This window comes from Bufo gargarizans, chromosome 2, assembly GCF_014858855.1.
Source record: "Bufo gargarizans isolate SCDJY-AF-19 chromosome 2, ASM1485885v1, whole genome shotgun sequence".
NCBI classification, from domain to species: domain Eukaryota; kingdom Metazoa; phylum Chordata; class Amphibia; order Anura; family Bufonidae; genus Bufo; species Bufo gargarizans.
In genome coordinates, this window is record NC_058081.1 from 231,912,206 (window position 1) to 231,936,992 (window position 24,787).

At 42.3% G+C, this 24,787-nt stretch overlaps 1 protein-coding gene across 1 annotated transcript in view; it reads right to left on the reverse strand.

The window, feature by feature from the left end:
• GRM3 (glutamate metabotropic receptor 3) overlaps positions 1-21,714 on the reverse strand; it is a 342,443-nt gene extending 320,729 nt beyond the window's left edge. Inside the window, exon 1 of the mRNA XM_044276763.1 lies at positions 21,280-21,714. The gene's annotated coding sequence lies outside the window, so the exon portion shown is untranslated. The remainder of the gene's footprint in view (positions 1-21,279) is intronic.
• Positions 21,715-24,787: the final 3,073 nt, after the last annotated feature.

The following is a 24,787-nucleotide window of genomic DNA, read 5'->3' on the forward strand; positions in this document are numbered from 1 at the left end:
TGTTAAATAGCTGTTTAGGGTTGTGAGAAGGAAGATATGAAAAATGGGAAGTTGGCCTTTTTTTGCAGCACTGAGTGCAGACTTGGGATTGACAAGGCATTGTTAGTATACAGTGCATTCAGAAAGTCTTCAGACCCTTTCACTTTTTCATATTTTATTATGTTGCAGCCTTGTGCGAAAATAAAAAAAAGTTTACATTTTCTTTATCATTCTGACTCAATGCCCCATAATCAGAAAGTGAAAACAGAATGTTGGAAACCTTTGCTTATGTATTGGAAAAACTAAAATATTGCATTGGCAGTGAGTAATCAGATATTTTACTGAGGACTTAGTTGAAGCACCTATGCCAGATATTACAGCCTCCAGTCTTCTTGAGTATGATGCCACAAGGTTTACACACCTAAATTTGGGGATTTTCTGCCATTCTTCTCTGCAGATCCTCTCAAGCTTTGTCAGGTCCGAAAAGAAAACAGGAAACCAAAAGAAAAAAAATAGGAGTCCCAGGAGACCTAAGAGTGTCATACAGTATTTTCAGGTCAATTGGTCTAGTTTTGATTGGGGTCAAATTTATTCTGACTTGCAACCAATTTGACAATTTTTATTTATAAAAAAAGGTTAGAAATTTATAGAAACTCCATCAAAATGGTTTGAAAACAGCATTAAGAGGACAGCTGGATGTGTCTTAGACTCCTATTATGTATGACATACAATAGACAACCACACAAAGGCTACAGTATGTGCCAAAAGCCAGGTATGTGCAAGCCATAAATCTATCCATGAAACAGATAACAGCCAGCATACCTTACAATGGCAGTCTTGTGCACTATGAGATATTCCAAACCAGCTCTCATCTGACTGAGAACCAATAAACATCAAAGTTATTTTGCATCTGTTGGATGGCTTTGGATGGATCTGCACACCTAGATCAATATCATTAGGGCGACAAAAAGTTTTCTGATTGTCCATTCATAATATTCAATAACCTTTCTATACAGTGTTGTCATGTAAAAACTCATTTGCATAAACATGGGCATATGGGAAAGACATGCAAATTACCAGAATCTGCCTTGTTTTTCATAATACTATGAAAATCAATAGAGGCCCCTATTGAGTTATGAACAGCGCCCTCTATTGGTTTTACAGTCTTATGACAGACTAATATTCTTGTCAGAAGACTATGAAACCAATAGAGGACGCTGTTCATAATGCAATAGTGCCATCTATTGGTTTCATAGTCTTCTGACAAGAATATTAGACTTATTAGTGTAGCCTTTTGCATGGAAAATTCGCATGAAAAACCTGCGATTAAAATATTTGAGATCTACACTAGGATGATATCTGACACTGGGAAAGCTGGGTAATAACTCAGTGATAAAATCTGACACTGGGAAAGCTGGGTAATAACTCGCGATCTACACTATTATTACCCAGCTTTTCCAGTGTCAGATATTATCACTGATTTACTACATAATTATTACATAATATTTGCTATACTGCTATATATTCGTTTTTTAGAATATTACGAATATTTTAAAAAATGTATATAGAGCTATATAGCAAATATGATCTCAGCGAATAGTCTTATAATAATACTATGCAACTAAAAGAGGGCACTGTTCATGAGTTATGATTCATGACTCATGAATCATGACTCATGAACAGTGCCCTCTATTAGTTGCATAGTGTTATGACAAGACTATTCGCTGTTGTGAGTGAATAGTCTTGTAATAACACTATGTAACTAATAGAGGGCGCTGCTCATGGGAGATTCTGCTCATTTGCATGTCTTTCCCATATGCCCATGTTTATACAATCAAGTTTTTACATGACAAAACTGTATAGAAAGGTTATTGAATATTATGTTAGGACAATCAGAAAACTTTTTTTCGCCCTAATGATATTGATCTAGGTGTGCAGGTCCACCCAAGCCATCCAACAGATGCAAAATAACTTTGAGGTTTACTGGTTCTCAGTCAGATGAGAGCTGCTTTGGAATATTTCATAGTGCACAAAGCTGCCATTGAAAGATATGCTGGCTGTTATCTGTCTCATGGATAGATTTATGGCTTGCGCATACCTGGTTTTGGCATATACTGTTGCCTTGGTGTGGTTGTCTATTGTATGTCATACATAATAGGAGTCTAAGATGCATCCAGCTATTCTCTTAATGCTTTGCCAAACCATTTTGATGGGATTCCATCAATTTCTAATGTTCTTTTTATGAACCAGACATCCTCTTTTCTTCCAAGCAGGGGGTGCCTGGAGTTCTCCCATTGACTTTCATTGTATTAAATTGTATTTGAGCACCGGAATTATTCGGCCGAGCACTCAGATTTGCCAAGCATAGCGATGCTCGAGCCGAACAGCATTTCGGCCGAGCATGCTTGCTCATCACTAGTCATGACACACAATGCAAGTCAATAGGGATAGATCAGTTTTCTCTGACACAATAGAAAACGGATCAGTCCTCCACTGACTTCCAATGGTGTTCATGATGGATCCATCTGGGCTATGCTAAAGATAATACAACCAGATCCGTTCATAACGGATGCAAATGGTTGTATTATATTAATAACGGAAAGTTTTTTGCTGAATCCTGCCGGATCCAGCTAAAAAGCTAGTTTGAATGTAGCCTTAAATCTAAGTCTAAGGCTAGCTAGTTGTTCTGGCATAGAATGCGGGAATCAACCGGACAAATCCGTTGCATGCAGCTTTTCCTGCCCAACTGATTCCCGGCATATTTGTGGGGTAGCAGCCGAATCTCTGCCGGACACCATTATAGTCAATGGGTTCCGGTGGGCAGGTGGCAGTATCCAGCAATATCGGATCTGGAGAAAACAGCCACAGATGTGAAATTAGCCTAAAGAATTTATCAATTTTAGACAAACCCTTCTCAGTTTGGCCAGACCTTGCAAACAAACACCCCCGACCCTGAGCGACAGCTGGGAGCCATATGAGAACACAAGAAGAGGTCTTCCAAACCAAATATACCAAGTGTGACTTTCTATATTTGCAACACAAATAGAGTTCCTTTTATAAAATCATGAAATCACTGCTCTGTATAATCTTATCAGGATGTGGTATATTAATTTTGAACACCATTTCATAATCCATATACTGTATAATTAAATTGGCCAAACAGTTTTCAATGATTTCACAATATCTCATGTATCAAATTTAAAACAGGTGAAGCTACAATAGGAGGTGATAATTTGTTTGTGTTCATGTGAGAAAGATATTTAATTCTTACAAATGTAATACTTTATTGAAAGGAACACATGTAACTCAAAAGAAAAAAAGCTCCTTATACATGTTATACATACTGTTTTTCCCCTAAATGTTGCATGTACAGTATATGCATTGCTGGTTGAAATTGTTTAAGGCTATGTACACCTTTGAGGACAATAATTATTATGATTGCATTTCACTCATTTGGGGCTAAAAATCATTTTTTCAATTGGTCTTGATTAAAAATATTGAGATATTCTGTCACAGAGGGTTAAATATTTTTCTAGCTGTGTGAATGCTACATTCACTTTGTGCGGGTCATCTAATAACTAGTGTTGATCGAGCACCAAAGTACTCGGGTGCTCTGGTACTCGAGTAGAACACTTTGGGATGCTCGGGTGCTCATACATACTCTACATAATAAATGTTATTTGCTGAAGTAAGACATCCCCTAAAGTATGTACAGTATACTAAATTGTAGTGTTGATTGAGCACCACAGTGCTCGGGTGCTCGAGTACAACACCTCGGGATGCTTGGGTGCTCTACTGAGCACCAGAGCACAATGGAAGTCAATGGGAGAACCCGAGCATTAAACCAGACACCCCCTGCTCTGAAGAGGCGAGGGTGTCTGGTTCATAGGAAAAGGTCAGAAATTGATGGAAACACCACTGAAATGGTTCGGGATCAGCATGGGGAGGATGTTTGGATGCATCTTGGACTCCAAGTTCGCTGCTGGGAATGATGTTGTCCGAGTAGTATGCCAATTTTACAGACTGACAATAATACGCATAAAACCGAAGATAAAATCGATTTTAGAGGAAAAACTGTTAGGAAACATTCTTTCCTGTATATTTACTTGTATATAAAGTGCAAATGCTGCCAAAAATTACAAGGAAGAGGCACTCCGATACAACCTGTATATCACATAAAGGAGGGCCTAATTCACATTGTGGTACAATTGTTCAGGTAGTGGGACTCCTACACTCATAAAGCCTATGCACTAAGTGAAAGGGCTGCCAAAAATTACAAGGAATCAGCACTCCAATACACCCTTTATTACACATAAAGGAGGGCATCATACGCACCCTGGTGGAGTAGAGAAGTCAGGGGCAATCCAGGCCTTGTTCATTTTGATAAGTCACCCTGTCAGCATTTTCAGTTGACAGGCGGATGCACTTATCAGGTATTATGCCCCCAGCAGCACTAAATACCTGCTCTGACAAATCGCTGGCGGCGGGACAGGCCAGCAACGCCAAGGCATAGAGAGCCAGTTCGTGCCACGTGTCCAGCTTGGACACCCAATAGTTGTAAGGCACAGAGGGATAACTGAGGACGCTGACACAGTCTGCTACTTACTCCTTCAGCATCTTCCAAAACTTTTCTCTACTTGTGACACTAGGCTGCGCATCACAGTGAGGGTGCTGCCCTTCCTCTGTTGGAACTGCCGTGTGTTTCCCTTGTCTCCCCTCCTCAGTTGCCCAAGGAACTACGTACTCTGCCACCAGCATTGTCAGCTGGAAATTTTTGGAGCAATTTTTCCACAAGGACCTTCTGGTATTGCACCATTTTGCTAGTCCTCACCACCACAGGAATGAGAGATGAGAAGTTCTCTATGTAGCGGGGGGTCAAGAAGGGTGAACAACCATTAATCAGTGTTGGCCAAAATGCATATAACGCGAGGGTCACGGGAAAGGCCGCATAACATAAAGTCAGCCATGTGTGCCACAGTCCCAACAGCCAAAACTTTGCTGTCCTCATCAGGAGGATGACTCTCAATCTCCTCATACTCTTACTCCTCTTCAGCCTATCCACTCTGAACAGATTGAATAAAACTTCCATGAGTACTACCCTCTGTAGCAGAGGCAACCGTCTCCTGCTCCTGCTCCTCCTCATCATCATCCAATTCGTGCTGAGAAGACAAGAGTGTCTGGCTATCACTCTGTGTACTGTCTTCCCCCATTTCCACCTCTTCCACATGCAAAGCGCCCGCCTTTATTGTGAGCAGCGAGCGTTTCAGTAGACACAGAAGTGGGATGGTTACACTCATAATAGCGGCATCGCCGCTCACCATCTGTATTGATTCCTCAAAGTTGCGTAAAACCTCAGAGAGGTCAGACATCCATGCCCACTCGTCGCTTGTGAAGAGTGGAAGCTGAATGGAAAGGCGACGACCATTTGCAGCTGGTATTCCACTACTGCCTTCTGCTGCTCACAAAGCCTAGCCAACATGTGGAATGTGGAGTTCAAGCGCATGCTCAAGTCACACAACAGTTGGTGAGCTGGCAATTGCAAGCACTGTTGCAGCATTGCCAGACACTAAGCAGCTGTAGATGATTTTCGAAAATGGGCACACACGTGGCGCACCTTCACTAGTAGCTCAGGCAAATTGAGGCAGGTTTTGAGAAACCGCTGAACCACTAAGTTGAACATGTGGGCTAGCATCTGTGCCATCCCAGGGTACGACTCGCTCCCAGCCTCTACAATGTTCACCCAGGTGCCGTCAGGAAAATGTAGCGTTCCTGGCCAAAAGCACTTGTCCATGTGTCAGTCATTAAGTGGACCTTCCCAATAACTGTGTTGGTCAGGGCACGGGTGATGTTACGGGACACATGCTGGTGTAAGGAGGGAACGGAATACCAGGAAAAATAGTGGTGGCTGGGGACTGAGTAACGAGAGACAGCAGCCGCCATCAGGCTGCGGAAAGCCTCATTGTCCACAAGACTAAATGGCAACATTTCCAGGGCCAGCAATTTGGAAAGGTGCGCATTTAGTGCTATGGCCTGTGTGTGGGTGGCAGGGTATTTGCACTTTCATTCAAAGGCCTGGGGTATAGACATCTGTACGCTGCACTGGGACACAGAAGTGGATGTGCTAGCTGATGGTGCTTGCGAAGTTCCGGGTGCAGGTTAGGAGGCATCAGGGCCTGCGTCTTGGACAAGGATTGGCCAGCATGTAACACAGGGGAAGAGGAGGCAGTGGTGTGACCCATAAGTCTCTATCGGGCATGCGCGGGAACTGACAGGATCAGGGAATGTAAGAACCGCCCAGCGCAGTGAATAATAATGAGCTGGGCGCGGGAGGAATCGACAGTTGAGGTGCGGCTGGGCACAAAGGTATGAGAAAAAACGCCCCTTGGGCATAAAGAAATGTGATTGACAGATGAATATAAAGTTGTTTTTACATGGTTTACAATGCGGACAGGGGGTACTCTTATATCATTGGAATACACTTTAATAGATCTATGAATGCATAGGAATAACTAAATATGTTTATAGGGCCTGTCAGTGTCCCTTTAAGTTTTACATAATAAAGCATTACATAAATGAAAAAAGGAAATTTAAACAAGGAATTACCAGATTAAAAACAAAAGATGGAAGGTATATGGAAGAAGATAAAGAACTAGCTGACTGCCTCAATGAATACTTCTGTTCAGTTTTTACAAAGGAAAATGAAGGAAAAGGACCTCAGTTAGGGAGGAAAAATGAATCTTTTGATGCATGTGTCTTTACAGAGGAAGAGGTTCTAAGTCAGCTGTCTAAAATGAATACAAATAAGTCACAGGGGCCTGATGGGATACACCCAAAGCTATTAAAGGAGCTTAGCGGTGAACTAGCAAAACCATTAACAGATTTATTTAACCAATTACTGGTAACAGGAGTCATCCCAGAAGATTGGAAATTAGCAAATGCTCTGCCTATTCACAAGAAAGGTAGTAGGGAGGAATCGGGCAATTATAGGCCAGTAAGCCTGACATCAAAAGTTGGGAAATTAATGGAAACCATACTTGGAACATTTTAAATCCCATGGATTGAAAGATGAAAAACAGCATGGGTTTACTTCAGGGAGATCATGTCAAACTAATCTTATTGATTTTTTTATTTTATTGGGTCACTAAAATAATAGATGGCGGAAGTGCAGTAGACATCGCTTATCTAGACTTTAGTAAGGCTTTTGATACTGTCCCATATAGTAGGCTTATCAATAAATTGCAGTCTTTGTGCTTGGACTCCCATATTGTTGAATGGATTAGGCAGTGGCTGAGGGACAGACAACAGAGGGTTGTAGTCAATGGAGTATATTCAGACCATGGTCTTGTTACCAGTGGGGTACCTCAGGGATCTGTTCTGGGACCCATATTGTTTAATATCTTTATCAGCGGAATTGCAGAAGGCCTCGATGGTAAGGTGTGTCTTTTTGCTGATGACACAAAGATTTGTAACAGGGTTGATGTTCCTGGAGGGATACACCAAATGGAAAAGGATTTAGGAAAACTAGAGGAATGGTCAAAAATCTGGCAACTAAAATTTAATGTTGATAAGTGCAAGATAATGCACCTGGGGCGTAAAAACCCAAGAGCAGAATATAAAATCAGTGATACAGTTCTAACCTCGGTATCTGAGGAAAGGGATTTAGGGGTCATTATTTCAGAAGACTTAAAGGTAGGCAGACAATGTCATAGAGCAGCAGGAAATGCTAGCAGAATGCTTGGGTGTATAGCAAAAGGAATTACCAGTAGAAAGGGGGAAGTGCTCATGCCGCTCTACAGAGCACTAGTGAGACCTCATTTGGAGTATTGTGCGCAGTAGGGATCGACCGATTATCGGTTTTACCGATATTATCGGCCGATATTGAAGATTTTGACTGTTATCGGTATCGGCATTTATTTTGCCGATATACCGATAACGTACTGGGAACACAGATCGCGCTGCTGACAGCGCTCTCCGTGTTCCCTCAGCAGCAGCACAGGGGAGAAGGAGCAGTGTCTCCTCCCCCTGTGCTGCTGCCGCTGCAGCCAATGGGAGGACAGGGGACAAGAGAAGGGGAGGGGCTGTGGCCACTGCACCACCAATGAAGAGAAATCTCTCATTTATTCAAATTGAACAGGAGTCGGGAGCTGCAGAATGACATAGCCGGCTCCCGACCTCTATGAGCTGTAGCTGCGATCCGCGGTAGTTAACCCCTCAGGTGCCGTGGATCGCAGCTACCGCTCATAGAGGTCGGGAGCCGGCTATGTCATTCTGCAGCCAACACCCGCCTCCTGTATATGAATAAATGAGAGATTTAACTTCATTGGTGGCGCAGTGCGCCCCCCCCAAGCCCCCCAGTATATTACTCATTGGTGGCGCAGTGTGCCCCCCTCAAGCCCCCCAGTATATTAATCATTGGTGGCGCAGTGCGCCCCCCCCCCCCCCAAGCCTCCCAGTATATTAATCATTGGTGGTGCAGTGCCTCCACATTAAAAACATTGGTGGCGCAGTGCGCCCCCCCCCTGTATTAATCATTGGTGGTGTAGCGGATCCCCTCCCCCCTGCTCCTCCGATCGGAGCCCCAGCAGTGTAATCCTGGGGCTCCGATCGGTTACCATGGCAGCCAGGACGCTATTGAAGCCCTGGCTGCCATGATAAGCTCCATGCTGCTGTGTGCACAAAGCACAGAGCAGCAGGGACAGTGAGAGCTCCTATTCACCCTGATGGAGATCTATCAGGGTGAATAGGACAAGGGTTCTAGTCCCTAAGGGGGCTAAAAGTTAGAAAGAAAAAAAAGTTAAAAAAATAAAAATAAAACACCAAAATATTAAGTATAAATGAAAAAAAGATTTACAAAAAATAAAACTATACATTAACAATAAACATTAATTTTCAGCAGATTTGTGTAGGAATTTTTTATTTTTTTTCAAAAATGAAAATTCCCAGAATATCGGTATAAATTATCGGCTATCGGCCTGAAAGTTCACAAATTATCGGTATCGGTATCGGCCCTAAAATATCAATATCGGTCGATCCCTAGTGCGCAGTACTGGAGACTATATCTCCAGAAGGATATTGATACTTTGGAGAGAGCTCAGAGAAGAGCTACTAAACTAGTACATGGATTGCAGGATAAAACTTACCAGGAAAGATTAAAGGACCTTTCATGTATAGCTTGGAAGAAAGACGAGACAGAGGGGATATGATAGAAACTTTTAAATACATAAAGGGAATCAACACAGTAAAAGAGGAGAGAATATTTAAAAGAAGAAAAACTGCTACAAGAGGACATAGTTTTAAATTAGAGGGGCAAAGGTTTAAAAGTAATATCAGGAAGTATTACTTTACTGAGAGAGTAGTGGATGCATGGAATAGCCTTCCTGCAGAAGTGGTAGCTGCAAATACAGTGAAAGAGTTTAAGCATGCATGGGATAGGCATAAAGCCATCCTCCATATAAGATAGGGCCAGAGGCTATTCATAGTATTCAGTATATTGGGCAGACTAGATGGACCAAATGGTTCCTATCTGCCGAAACATTCTATGTTTCTATGTATTTATGTTTTGTAAAAAAAGATTTTTTAGTGTCTCCATATTCTGAAAGCCATATTTATTTATTTTTTGGGCGATTGTCTTACGTAGGGTCTGATTTTTTGCGGGATGAGATGACGGTTTGATTACTATGATTTTGGTGTGCGTATGATCGCTTGGCATTACACTTTTTGTGATGTAAGGTGACAAAAATGGCTTGTTTTACACCTGCAAGCAGTGTTTTTCTGCCTGGCATGGGATACGGAGCAAGACGGATCCGGCATGAAACACAATGTAAGTCAGTGGTACCGAATCCGTTTTCTCAGACACAAAAGAAGACAGATCTGGTGCCCATTGACTTACAATGGTTTTAGTGCCAGCTCCATCATGGCCATTTTAGAGATAATACAACCGGATGCAGCCTGATGGAAGCGTTTTTGCTGAACCCTGTCAGATCCAGCAAAAATGCAGATGTCAAAGTAGACTAAGTCTAGAGCTGGCCAAACACATTAGATATAAATTGTTTGATGGCTGAACATCAGTTAAACGGACAATGCTTAGGGACCGGGCTCATTTTCACCTTAAGGACTTGGCCATTTTTCGCATATCTGACCAGTGTCACTTTAAGTGCTGATAACTTTAAAACACTTTGACTTATCCAGGCCATTCTGAGATAGTTTTTTCGTCACATATTGTACTTCATGACACTGGTAAAATAGAGTAAAAAAAATTCATTTTTATTTATTAAAAAAAATACCAAATTTTCCAAAAATTGGCAAAAATTAGCAAATTTCAAAGTTTCAATTTCTCTACTTCTATAATACATAGTAATACCTACAAAAATAGTTATTACTTTACATTCCCCATATATCTACTTCATGTTTGGATCATTTTGGGAATGACATTTTATTTTTTGGGGATGTTACAAGTCTTAGAAGTTTAGAAGCAAATCTTGACATTTTTCAGAAATTTTCTAAAACCCACTTTTCAAGGACCAGTTCAGGTCTGAAGTCACTTTGTGAGTCTTACATAATAGAAACCACCCCTCAAGGTATTCAAAACTGATTTTACAAACTTTGTTAACCCTTTAGGTATTCCACAAGAATTAATGGAAAATAGAGATACAATTTCACTTTTTTGGCAGATTTTCAAGTTTAATATTTTTTTTCCAATTACAAAGCAAGGGTTAACAGCCAAACAAAACTCAATATTTATGGCTCTGATTCTGTAGTTTACAGAAACACCCCATATGTGGTCATAAACCGCTGTACGGGCACATGGCAGGGCGTAGAAGAAAAGGAATGCCATACGGTTTTTGAAAGCAGATTTTGCTGGACTGGTTTTTTGACACCTTGTCCCATTTGAAGCTCCCCTGATGCACCCCTATAGTAGAAACTCCAAAAAAGTGACCCCATTTTAGAAACTACACCCCTCAAGGTATTCAAAACTGAATTTACAAACTTTGTTAACCCTTTAGGTGTTCCACAAGAATTAATGGAAAATAGAGATACAATTTCAAAATTTCACTTTTTTTGGCAGATTTTCCATTTTTATTTTTTTCCAGTTACAAAGCAAGGGTTAACAGCCAAACAAAACTCAATATTTATGGCTCTGATTCTGTAGTTTACAGAAACACCCCATATGTGGTTGTAAACCACTGTACGGGCACACGACAGGGCGCAGAAAGAAAGGAATGCCATACGGTTTTTGGAAGGCAGATTTTGCTGGACAGTTTTTTTTACACCATGTCCCATTTGAAGCCCCCCTAATGCACCCCTAGAGTAGAAACTCCAAAAAAGGGACCCCATTTTAAAAACTACGGGATAGGGTGGCAGTTTTGTTGGTACTATTTTAGGGTACATATGATTTTTGGTTCCTGTATATTACACTTTTTGTGAGGCAAGGTAACAAGAAATAGCTGTTTTGGCACAGTTTTTATTTTTTGTTATTTGCAACATTCATCTGACAGGTTAGATCATGTGGTATTTTTATAGTGCAGGTTGTCAAGGACGCGGCGATACCTAATATGTATACTATATTTTTATTTATGTAAGTTTTACACAATGATTTCATTTTTGAAACAAAAAAAAAATGTTTTAGTGTTTCCATTGTCTGAGAGCTATAGTTATTTCAGTTTTTGTGCGATTATCTTGGGTAGGGTATGATTTTTGCGGGATGAGATTGCGGTTTGATTGGCACTATTTTGGGGTGCGTATGACTTTTTGATCGCTTGCTATTACACTTTTTGTGATGTAAGGTGACAAAAAATGGCTTTTTTTACACCGTTTTAATTTTTTCACGGTATTCACCCGAGGGGTTAGGTCATGTGATATTTTTATAGAGCAGGTTATTACGGACGCGGAGATACTTAATATGTATACTTTTTGTTATTTATGTAAGTTTTACACAATAATATAATTTTAGAAACAAAAAAAAAATCATGTTTTAGTGTCTCCATATTCTGAGAGCCATAGTTTTTTCAGTTTTTGGGCGATTATCTTAGGTAGGGTCTAAATTTTTGTGCGATGAGATGATGGTTTGATTGGCACTATTTTGGGGTGCGTGTGACTTTTTGATCGCTTGCTATTACACTTTTTGTGATGTAAGGTGACAAATTTTTTTTTATTTAGCACAGTTTTTATTGTTTATTTGTTATGGTGTTCATCTGAGGGGTTAGGTCATGTGATATTTTTATAGTGCCGGTCGATACGGACGCGGCGATACCTAATATGTATACTTTTCTTATTTATATAAGTTTTACACAATAACAGCTTTTTTTTAAAAAAAAATAATATGTTTTATTGTCTCCATATTCTGAGCCATAGTTTTTTTTTGAGGGGCGATTGTCTCAGGTAGGGACTATTTTGGTGGGCATACGCCTTTTTGATCGCTTGCTGTTGTACTTTTTGTGATGTAAGGTGGCAAAAAAATGGTTTACCGTATTTAGCACAGTTTTTATTTTTTATTTTTTACGGTGTTCATCTGAGGGGTTAGGTCATGTGATATGTTTATAGAGCCGGTCGATACGGACGCCGCGATACCTAATATGGATACTTTTTTTAACTTATGTAAGTTTTACACAATAACAGCTTTTTTTAAAACAAAAAAATGATGTTTTAGTGTCTTAGTGTCTCCATATTCTGAGCCACAGGTTTTTTTGGGGGGGCGATTGTCTCAGGTAGGGACTCCTTTTTTGCAGGATGAGGTGATGGTTAGATTGGTACTATTTTGTTGGGCATACGCCTTTTTGATCGCTTGCTGTTGTACTTTTTGCGATGTAAGGTGACAAAAAAATGCTTTACAGTTTTTATTTTAATTTTTTTTACGGTGTTCATCTGAGGGGTTAGGTCATTTGATATGTTTTTTTTAGAGCTGGTCGATACGGACGCGGTGATACCTAATATGTTTTTTCCCCCTATTTTTTTTTACTTTAAGGGAAATGACGTTTTTGTTTATTTTTACTTGAAACTTTGAATTTTTGGGGGGGAAAACTTGATTTTTCAACTTTGTTTTTCACTTTCATTTTTCTCCCACTTTGGGACTTCAACTTTTGGGGGTCTAATCCTTTACAATGCATTCCAATACTACTGTATTGGAATGCATTGGCTGTATGAGTAATACAGTGTGTATTACTCATACAGCTTCCAGCCTGTGAGATCCAGGGGGCTGGATCTCACAGGCTAGTCACAGGAAGGCAGTGCATCGTGCTGCCTTCCATGCCATCGGGTCCCCCCTACAGCACCACAGGGACCCGATGGCACTGCCGCCCGCCGCACCATAAAAAGCCGCAAACCGCAAGTCTGAATTGACCTGCGGTTTGCGGAGATCGCCGACACGGGGGGGTCACGGGACCCCCCCGTGCATTGACCCAAGGTGCCTGCTCAATGATTTGAGCAGGCACCTTGTACCGATCACCGCCCGCCGATACCGGTACATCATGTGTCCTTAATAACGGGACAACATGCCGTACCGGTACATCATGTGTCCGGAACAGGCTAAGAGGAGTGAACCACATTGAAAACCAGTGCACCTTTGCTTAAAACTGTGGTACAAAAAGACCAGTCTTCATATAGTAAATTCCTCCCTAAAAGTTTCTGTGCCATGGCTCATAGATGTAATGATGATTTTTGAGAATTGTATGGAGATGTCTATGGTGTTGTTGGGTTGCTGATAGCATCAGTCTACAAACCGGATTCCCAAAAAGTTGGGACACTATACAAATCGTGAATAAAAACTGAATGCAACAAATCCCAAAAAAGTTGGGACAAGTAGCAATAAGAGGCTGGAAAAAGTAAATTTGAGCATAATGAAGAGATGGAAGACCAATTAACACTAATTAGGTCAATTGGCAACATGATTGGGTATAAAAAGAGCTTCTCAGAGTGGCAGTGTCTCTCAGAAGCCAAGATGGGTAGAGGATCACCAATTCCCACAATGTTGCACAGAAAGATAGTGGAGCAATATCAGAAAGGTGTTACCCAGCGAAAAATTGCAAAGACTTTGCATCTATCACCATCAACTGTGCATAACATCATCCGAAGATTCAGAGAATCTGGAACAATCTCTGTGCGTAAGGGTCAAGGCCGTAAAACCATACTGGATGCCCGTGATCTCCGGGCCCTTAAACGACACTGCACCACAAACAGGAATGCTACTGTAAAGGAAATCACAGAATGGGCTCAGGAATACTTCCAGAAACCATTGTCAGTGAACACAATCCACCGTGCCATCCACCGTTGCCAGCTGAAACTCTACAGTGCAAAGAAGAAGCCATTTCTAAGCAAGATCCACAAGCTCAGGCATTTTCACTGGGCCAGGGATCATTTAAAATGGAGTGTGGCAAAATGGAAGACTGTTCTGTGGTCAGACGAGTCACGATTCGAAGTTCTTTTTGGAAATCTGGGACGCCATGTCATCCGGATCAAAGAGGACAAGGACAACCCAAGTTGTTATCAACGCTCAGTTCAGAAGCCTGCATCTCTGATGGTATGGGGTTGCATGAGTGCGTGTGGCATGGGCAGCTTGCATGTCTGGAAAGGCACAATCAATGCAGAAAAATATATTCAGGTTCTAGAACAACATATGCTCCCATCCAGACGTCATCTCTTTCAGGGAAGACCCTGCATTTTTCAACAAGATAATGCCAGACCACATTCTGCATCAATCACAACATCATGGCTGCGTAGGAGAAGGATCTGGGTACTGAAATGGCCAGTCTGCAGTCCAGATCTTTCACCTATGGAGAACATTTGCCGCATCATAAAGAGGAAGGTGCAACACAGAAGGCCCAAGACGATTGAACAGTTAGAGGCCTGTATTAGACAGGAATGGGAGAGCATTCCTATTTCTAAACTTGAGAAACTGGTCTCCTCGGTCCCCAGACGTCTGTTGAGTGTTGTAAGAAGAAGGGGAGATGCCACACAGTGGTGAAAATGGCCTTGTCCCAACTTTTTGGGGATTTGTTGACACCACGAAATTCTGATTAAACATATTTTTCCCTTAAAATGGTACATTTTCTCAGTTTAAACTTTTGTTCCGTGATTTATGTTCTATTCTGAATAAAATATTAGAAGTTGGCACCTCCACATCATTGCATTCAGTATTTATTCACGATTTGTATAGTGTCCCAACTTTTTTGGAATCCGGTTTGTATAAACCTGTTCCAAAATCTTGTTATAAATACATTTCTAAACCAAGCACATGGCGTTGCTGATGTTATCACCGTAACACTTTGTCAAATGACTGTAAACCATGTACCACCTCTAAGGAACTTTCAGCACTGCATCTGTTAGTTATTAGAACTCGTTTCACTTTATGCCCATTAGACTTTCATACAGACTTCTAGTTCTGGACATATGTGCATGTAAATAAGACAATGCATCACCCTTGCTCTGGGACTGTTCAGATATAAAGGCGTACCACACCCAAACAAGTACAATGATGGCACTCCAAATCCAAATCACAGAATCTGCAGTTTATAGATTTCTGCCCTTGAAATGATGATGTGGAGAGCCCACAAGTGTATATCCAATCCTGTTTATATCCCTAATAATATGAGACTGGCTAAATGAACCTTTGCCATTAATTGTCAGATAACACTCCAGTTGCCCAACTAAAGTAACACAAGGTTTGCCGCCAGGTTACATGAAGCTCAAATTAAGTGTTTTGAAGGACCAAGTAATTTACAGAGAAGAGGCTTGAAAGTCCAGCTTTTTGACTATTTCAGCAAGAGTGGCCTTACCCTGTACAGTTGTAGGAGCCGAAGGAGTTAAAATGACAAAAGAAGTTTGGGGAAAAATCCACTTTAAACTATATGTTGATAAAATCCAGACTTGTTAACTCCGAAAATATGGATAAGAAATGGTCGGAAATCTGAAACCTTTCGTTAAAAGGGTAAACTTAGATGTTGTTTTTTTTTTTTTATTCTTTGTTAACCGGGGTGTGGGTATGATGTGGTGTTTTTGTTGTTTTGGGGACTGTATGATGTTACATATTGCTTTTTGTATGTTGAATCTTGAATTTTTTTTTATTAAGTGATACTTAAAGAGGACCTTTCACTCGTATACAAACTAAAAACTAACTATACCTGTGGGCAGAGCGGCGCCCAGGGGTCCCCCTGCACTTACTAGTATGCCTGGGCGCCGCTCCGTTCGCCCGGTATAGGCTCCGGTGTCTGCGCTCCCTCTGACTGATTTCTTGTAGGAGGCGTGTCCCTTGCTGTAGTGCTGGCCAATCGCAGCGCACAGCTCATAGCCTGGCTATGAGCTGTGCGCTGCGATTGGCCAGTGCTGCAGCAAGGGACACGCCCCCTACAAAAAATCAGTCCAGTACAACAGACGGAGCTGAGACACCGGAGCCTATACCGGGCGAACGGAGCGGCGCCCAGGCATACTAGTAAGTGCAGGGGGACCCCTGGGCGTCGCTCTGCCCACAGGTATAGTTAGTTTTTAGTTTGTATACGAGTGAAAGGTCCTCTTTAATACTCACCTCACTGTTTCCCCAACTCATGTCCTTCTGCTACTATTCCTTCTCCTTCTCTAGGCTTGACACAAAGGAAATGTCTGGAGATGCCTGCTCAGCCAATCACTGCCTGAGGCGGGTCATGGCTGCAGCCAGTGATTGGCTGAGCAGGCATTTCCTGTGTGTTGAATCGGGAACAGGATGTGGAGAGCAGTGGAGTCCAGAACAGCAGTAGAAGACAGGGTTGTGGGATCAGTGGGGTGAGTAATGCTTCTTTTTATTTTTATCCCATTCTGCCCCATTTTAATAAATCACACCCATTTAAAACTCTTTTACAAGTCTAGTATCAAATTTATAAATTGAATTAGTCACTTCAACAGTAGCAAACGGCAATTTTTCAACTTTAGTGGTGACCAATATGTTTCCAGCACTTTTAAACAGAAAGAGACAGCGTCAGCGCAAATCCTTTCATTATCATTTGTAATATCAGAGAGAATATAGCGCTCCCAGGGGATAATATCCAGCTGTCATTTAAAAAACATACATGTTCCGCAACACATAATTTATATTTCATAATCCATGTTTACAAGTGATAAATATTGGTGGACGAGAGACCTTGTAACACTTAATGGAAACTCCAAGGGCTATGGAAACATATAATGAAACATGCCAGGGCCCAGAAAAGGGCTGCAATGCTTCATCACATGAAGGGAATCATATATTATGCCCAAAGTATCGTTCATGCTTATTAACCTTATGCACGGTCTGCATTGGCATTTCATGCTTGGGATACGTATGGTTTGAAGCAGCTCATTGACTCAAAAGTATAATACAAAATAGGGACCATTCTACATAATACATTAGTCATTAATGGTGTTAAAGATTTCACTTACATTCATGTGTAATTACCCTTTACAGAAAGCCCAAAGCAAAGAACATGTCTAATTGTGACCACATGTTTCCCCTTCAGGGACTGTCAGGGCACAGAGCGCTGATCCTCTGTTACCTCTTTGTCTCTGCATGAAGTCCCCCTTGGGAACTGGTGACAGCAATGCTTTCCTTGTGGGACCCAGCGTCTGTAGCTCATTCAGCTGTGGTCACACTACTACAGTATACAGACAGAAGCATTTTTTACTTAGCTGAGCGCCTCACTTGATTTAAACATGATGTATTAGTCTCATGCACCCAGCAGTCCCCCATTAACTAACAAACCCTGCAGATACCTTCACTGTGAATGACTGATGGGAAGAGCTGGCCACAGACACAATGAAACGCATGTGACACGTCCAATAATAATCAGATCATTGTTTAGTCTATGTTCTAAAATATGATGCGATACAAATGATATGTTTCCAATTGTTATACATAATTCTATCTATCCATCTATCCTATCTATTCTATCTCATATCTATCTATTTTATCTCATATCTATCTATCTCATATCTATATATCTATCCTATCTATCTATCTATTCTATCTCATATCTATCTATTTTATCTCATATCTATCTATCTCATATCTATATATCTATCCTATCTATCTATCTATTCTATCTCATATCTATCTATTTTATCTCATATCTATCTATCTCATATCTATATATCTATCCTATCTATCTATTCTATCTCATATCTATCTATTTTATCTCATATCTATCTATCTCATATCTATATATCTATCCTATCTATCTATTCTATCTCATATTTATCTATCTCATATCTATCTATCTATCTATCTATCTATCTATCTATCTATCTATCTATCCTATCTCATATCTATCTATCTATCCTATCTCATATCTATATATCTATCTATCTGTCTGTCTCATATCTATCTATCTATCTATCTATCTATTTCATATCTATCCTATCTATTTTATCTCATATCTATCTATCTATCTATCTCATATCTATCTATCTATCTATCTATCTATCTTTTATCTATCTATCTTCTATCTATCTATCTCATATCTATCTATCTATCTATCTATCTATCTATCTATCTATCTATCTTTTATCTATCTATCTCCTATCTATCTATCTATCTATCTCATATCTATCTATCTATCTATCTATCTATCTCATATCTATCTATCTATCTATCCTATCTCCTATCTATCTATCTCTCTATCTATCTATCTACAGTATCTATCTATCTATCTATCTATCTACAGTATCTATCTCCTATCTATCTATCTATCTATCTCATATCTATCTATCTATCTATCTATCTCATATCTATCTATCTATCTATCCTATCTCCTATCTATCTATCTCTCTATCTATCTATCTACAGTATCTATCTATCTATCTATCTATCTACAGTATCTATCTCATATCTATCTATCTATCTATCTATCTATCTATCTATCTATCTATCCTATCTCCTATCTATCTATCTCATATCTATCTATCTATCTCATATCTATCTATCTATCTCATATCTATCTATCTATCTCATATCTATTTATTTCATATCTATCTATCGTGTGGGGAACAATCATTTATGACTGGCATGTCTGTGGATTTAGGAAGAGAATCAAAGATAGGAAATGAACACAAGTTTTACCTAAAACAAAAAAATGTTACTTGTGTGCCCAGTTTACCACCTTCCAGTTATAATACCTCCAGGCTACCTATCAATAGCCCCTTTATCTGTGAGTCTGAAGACTGCATATCTAACTCACCAACTGATAATTGCCATCTTCATTAGTGCAGGCAATGCTAGTGGATTGTTCTCTATTATCCAGAGAGACAGATGCTCAACTTTAGGTGAATTACTACTTTCAAGTATGTCTACATTGGTAAGGTAGCAGAATGAATTATGCAGAAGATGATGCAGCCTGTGTGTTTACAATATGGGCATGTGTCTATACACAGATATAGCAGAGCTAAGTGTGTCATCTCTATATCACCTTGTGTTATCTGTGGCTTTACATGGGACTGCAGCTGAAGCTACAGCAGACCCCAGATGACTGTAAAAAGATCACAGTTCAGCACTGCTTAATCTAGATCTAATCAATCTGTCTGCGGCTCTCTATATCTAATACTCTGTATATCTAATTAATCTACCAATTACTCTCAAGATCTAATAAATCTACCTATTACTATCTATATCTAATCAATCTAATACTCTCTATATCTAATCTATCTACCTATTACTCTCTATAGCTAATCAATCTAATACTCTCTATATCTAATCTATCTACCTATTACTCTCTATAGCTAATCAATCTAATAATCTCTATATCTAATCTATCTACCTATTACTTTCTATATCTAATGAATCTGTCTGCTACTCTTTATATCTAATCAAGTGGGTCTACTACTTTCTATATCTAATCAATCTACCTAAGTATTACTCTCTATATCTAATCAATCTCTCTACTGTTCTCTTTACTATATTTAATCAACCTCTCTACTACTCTCTATCTAATCAATCTACCTATTATGCAAAGTATTTAATCTATCTTTTACTCTGTATATCTAATTAATCAATCTATTACTCTCTATATTTACTCTGTTTGTCTACTACTTTCCATACTACGTGATAATACTACTACAATCTAATAAATCTCTCTACTACTCTCTTTATCTAATCAATTTCTACTGCTCTCTATATCTAATCAATCAACCAATTATCTTTATATCTAATTAATCTACCTATTACGCAATGTAATCAATCTATTACTCTGTATGGCTAATTAATCTGTCTATTACTCTCTATATTTAATCTATATGTCTACTAATCTCTATATCTACTAAATCTCTACTGCTCTCTATATCTGATCAATCACCTAATTACGCTCTATATTTAATCAATCCATTGCTCTCTATAGCTAATCAATCTGTCTACTGCTCTCTATAGCTATTTGTTCACATTGCAGCATATTTAATAATACAATAATGAGTTCATTCACAAACATTAGTGAAACGATCAACGTCTGTCTTTCTATCATGTAATGTGATAGCATACAGGTAAACATGTCATGGAGAAGGACAAGGAGGCGCTCTCACTGGTCCCTTTGCTCGGACTCCATCCCCTCCATAGACTGGTCTGCTTACCTGGTGCAGCAGGTGATACTGAGCACACTGCATGATGACACATGTGCTGCTGACCTGGTGCAGCAGGTGATGCTGAGCACACTGCATGATGACACATGTGCTGCTGACCTGGTGCAGCAGGTGATGCTGAGCACACTGCATGATGACACATGTGCTGCTGACCTGGTGCAGCAGGTGATGCTGAGCACACTGCATGATGACACATGTGCTGCTGACCTGGTGCAGCAGGTGATGCTGAGCGCACTGCATGATGACACATGTGCTGCTTACCTGGTGCAGCAGGTGATGCTGAGCACACTGCATGATGACACATGTGCTGCTTACCTGGTGCAGGTGATGCTGAGCACACTGCATGATGACACATGTGCTGCTGACCTGGTGCAGCAGGTGATGCTGAGCACACTGCATGATGACACATGTGCTGCTGACCTGGTGCAGCAGGTGATGCTGAGCACACTGCATGATGACACATGTGCTGCTGACCTGGTGCAGCAGGTGATGCTGAGCGCACTGCATGATGACACATGTGCTGCTTACCTGGTGCAGCAGGTGATGCTGAGCACACTGCATGATGACACATGTGCTGCTTACCTGGTGCAGGTGATGCTGAGCACACTGCATGATGACACATGTGCTGCTGACCTGGTGCAGCAGGTGATGCTGAGCACACTGCATGATGACACATGTGCTGCTGACCTGGTGCAGCAGGTGATGCTGAGCACACTGCATGATGACACATGTGCTGCTTACCTGGTGCAGGTGATGCTGAGCACACAGGTCCCAGGCAGAGTCCTCTCCTCCATCCAGCCTCACAGTTCACACTGGGACAGCACTTGTACTTTGGCATCCGGCTGGTCCTCTGGGGGTGAGGGGGCTCTGTCTCCCATACATCAGTTACCACTGACGGGATCTGCTAGGAGGACAGGAATGTAGAATTGTGGTGGCTTTAATGTCATTTCTAAGACAAGATCCACAGCTTTTGTTCTATTCTGCTCCTCATTGCTGCTAAGGGTCTCCCCTCTGGGGCTGATTCAGCGCCTGCTAATTAAGAAATGCAATGCAGAACCGTGAATCCCGCCACTCACTATTCAGCCAGGAGATTGGCGCTCCTGGAACTTTGATGAGTGTTTGCTCCTGGCATCCTTGGCAGGGCTCTGCTGCCGGACAATTAGTCCTTGGAGTGGCCTCCCGTTCCCATGCTGCGACTTAATGAGAGAGCGCACTTTCTGCTCTCACAGCGGTAAAGGCTAACAGTATACTCCGCATGGACCTCTGACGTCACACCATCACGCTGTATCACAGGCACTGGCCGACGGTGTGCAGAGTAGGAAGGTCAGGGATGGCTGCTCCGCAGCGTCTGTAGCACTGAGAGGGGAGAGTCTGTCAGTGTGGAGAGGTGGATGTGACTGCTGGGGAGGGGCTGGGAACTGGATGCAGCGGGGATTCTGTGTGAGATTGTATGCTGGGGGGGCTGCTGTGTGAATGTACCCCTATGGTAAAAAGAAATGTCCAGCTAACCGATAACTTTCCTCTTGTACGTGCACGGAACGACCCAGGTAAATCCTTGTATATCCACATGAAAAAACAGAATTCCAGCACTTGTATGGATCTTTAGGTCTGCTCTTTATTTCCACACATATAAAACCTCCAGTGACTCCTTCTCCCACTCACACACATTAATCTACCCTTACTCATATTAAACTACACAGATTGGATGCACAGAAATCCAACATTTTATTAATGTGCAAATGAGTCTCAGTATACAATCCCACACATGACTCTACCCCCACCCCTCTCTCAGCATAATTCCACAAAACACCCCCCTCCATACAATCTCACACAGCAGCCCCCCTCCATACAATCCCACACAGCAGCCCCCCCATACAATCCCACACAGCAGCCCACCCTCCATACAATCCCACACAGCAGCCCACCCTCCATACAATCCCACACAGCAGCCCCCTCCCACCCTTCATCATACATTCTCACATAGCAGTCCCTCCTCAATACAATCTCACACAGCAGCAGCCCCCCTACCTACAATCTCACACAGCAGCCCCCCCCCCCATACAATCTCACACAGCAGCAGCCCCCCTCCATACAATCTCACACAGCAGCAGCCCCCCTCCATACAATTTCACACAGCAGCAGCCCCCCTCCATACAATCTCACACAGCAGCCCCCCCCATACGATCTCACACAGCAGCCTCCCCCATACGATCTCACACAGCATCCTTTCCTCAATACAATCTCACACAGGAGCCCCCCCCATACAATTCCACACAGCAGCCCCCCTCCATACAATCTCACAGCAGCCCCCCCATACAATCTCACACAACAGTCGCCTCCATACAATCTCACACAGCATCCTCTCCTCAATACAATCTCACAGCAGCCCCCCCCTCCATACAATCTCACACAACAGCCCCCTCCATACAATATCACACAACAGCCCCCCCACCGTACAATTCCTCACAGCAGCCCCCCCTCCATACAATCCCACACAGCAGCCCCCTCCCACCCTTCATCATACATTCTCACATAGCAGTCCCTCCTCAATACAATCCCACACAGCAGCCCCCTCTCACCCCCTCAGCATACAATCTCACACAACAGCCCCCCTCCATACAATCTCACACAGCAGCCCCCTCTCACCCCCTCAGCATACAATCTCACACAACAGCCCCCCTCCACACAATCTCACGCAACAGCCCCCCTCCACACAATCTCACGCAACAGCCCCCTCCACACAATCTCACGCAACAGCCCCCTCCACACAATCTCACGCAACAGCCCCCTCCACACAATCTCACGCAACAGCCCCCTCCACACAATCTCACGCAACAGCCCCCTCCACACAATCTCACGCAACAGCCCCCCTCCACACAATCTCGCACAGCAGCCCCCTCCACACAATCTCACACAACAGCCCCCTCCACACAATCTCACACAACAGCCCCCTCCACACAATCTCACACAACAGCCCCCTCCACACAATCTCACACAGCAGCCCCCTCCACACAATCTCACACAGCAGCCCCCTCCACACAATCTCACACAACAGCCCCCTCCACACAATCTCACACAGCAGCCCCCTCCACACAATCTCACACAGCAGCCCCCTCCACACAATCTCACACAGCAGCCCCCTCCACACAATCTCACACAACAGCCCCCTCCACACAATCTCACACAACAGCCCCCTCCACACAATCTCACACAACAGCCCCCTCCACACAATCTCACACAACAGCCCCCTCCACACAATCTCACACAGCAGCCCCCTCCACACAATCTCACACAGCAGCCCCCTCCACACAATCTCACACAACAACCCCCTCCACACAATCTCACACAACAGCCCCCTCCACACAATCTCACACAACAGCCCCCTCCACACAATCTCACACAGCAGCCCCCTCCACACAATCTCACACAGCAGCCCCCTCCACACAATCTCACACAGCAGCCCCCTCCACACAATCTCACACAACAGCCCCCTCCACACAATCTCACACAACAGCCCCCTCCACACAATCTCACACAACAGCCCCCTCCACACAATCTCACACAACAGCCCCCTCCACACAATCTCACACAGCAGCCCCCTCCACACAATCTCACACAGCAGCCCCCTCCACACAATCTCACACAGCAGCCCCCTCCACACAATCTCACACAACAGCCCCCTCCACACAATCTCACACAACAGCCCCCTCCACACAATCTCACACAACAGCCCCCTCCACACAATCTCACACAGCAGCCCCTCTCCATACAATCTCACACAACAGCCCCCTCCACACAATCTCACACAACAGCCCCCTCCACACAATCTCACACAACAGCCCCCTCCACACAATCTCACACAACAGCCCCCTCCACACAATCTCACACAGCAGCCCCTCTCCATACAATCTCACACAGCAGCCCCCCAGCATACAATCCCACGAAGCAGCAGCCCCCCAGCATACAATCCCACGAAGCAGCAGCCCCCCAGCATACAATCCCACGAAGCAGCAGCCCCCCCTCAGCATACAATCCCAATCCCATACAATCCTAGTTATCATGTCTCCCCTGTTTAATATCTTCTACTGTACATGTAAAGGTGAAATCTGCTGGTTTTCTTGTCTTCAATAAAAATTTATAGTTTTATCCTTTTTTTTTTATTAACTTTTTTTTTCACTATCCACTGTCGTTCTTCTGTCTGCTCGGAACTTGTAGCTGTGGATAGAGATCGGCACAGGCTTCCACAATG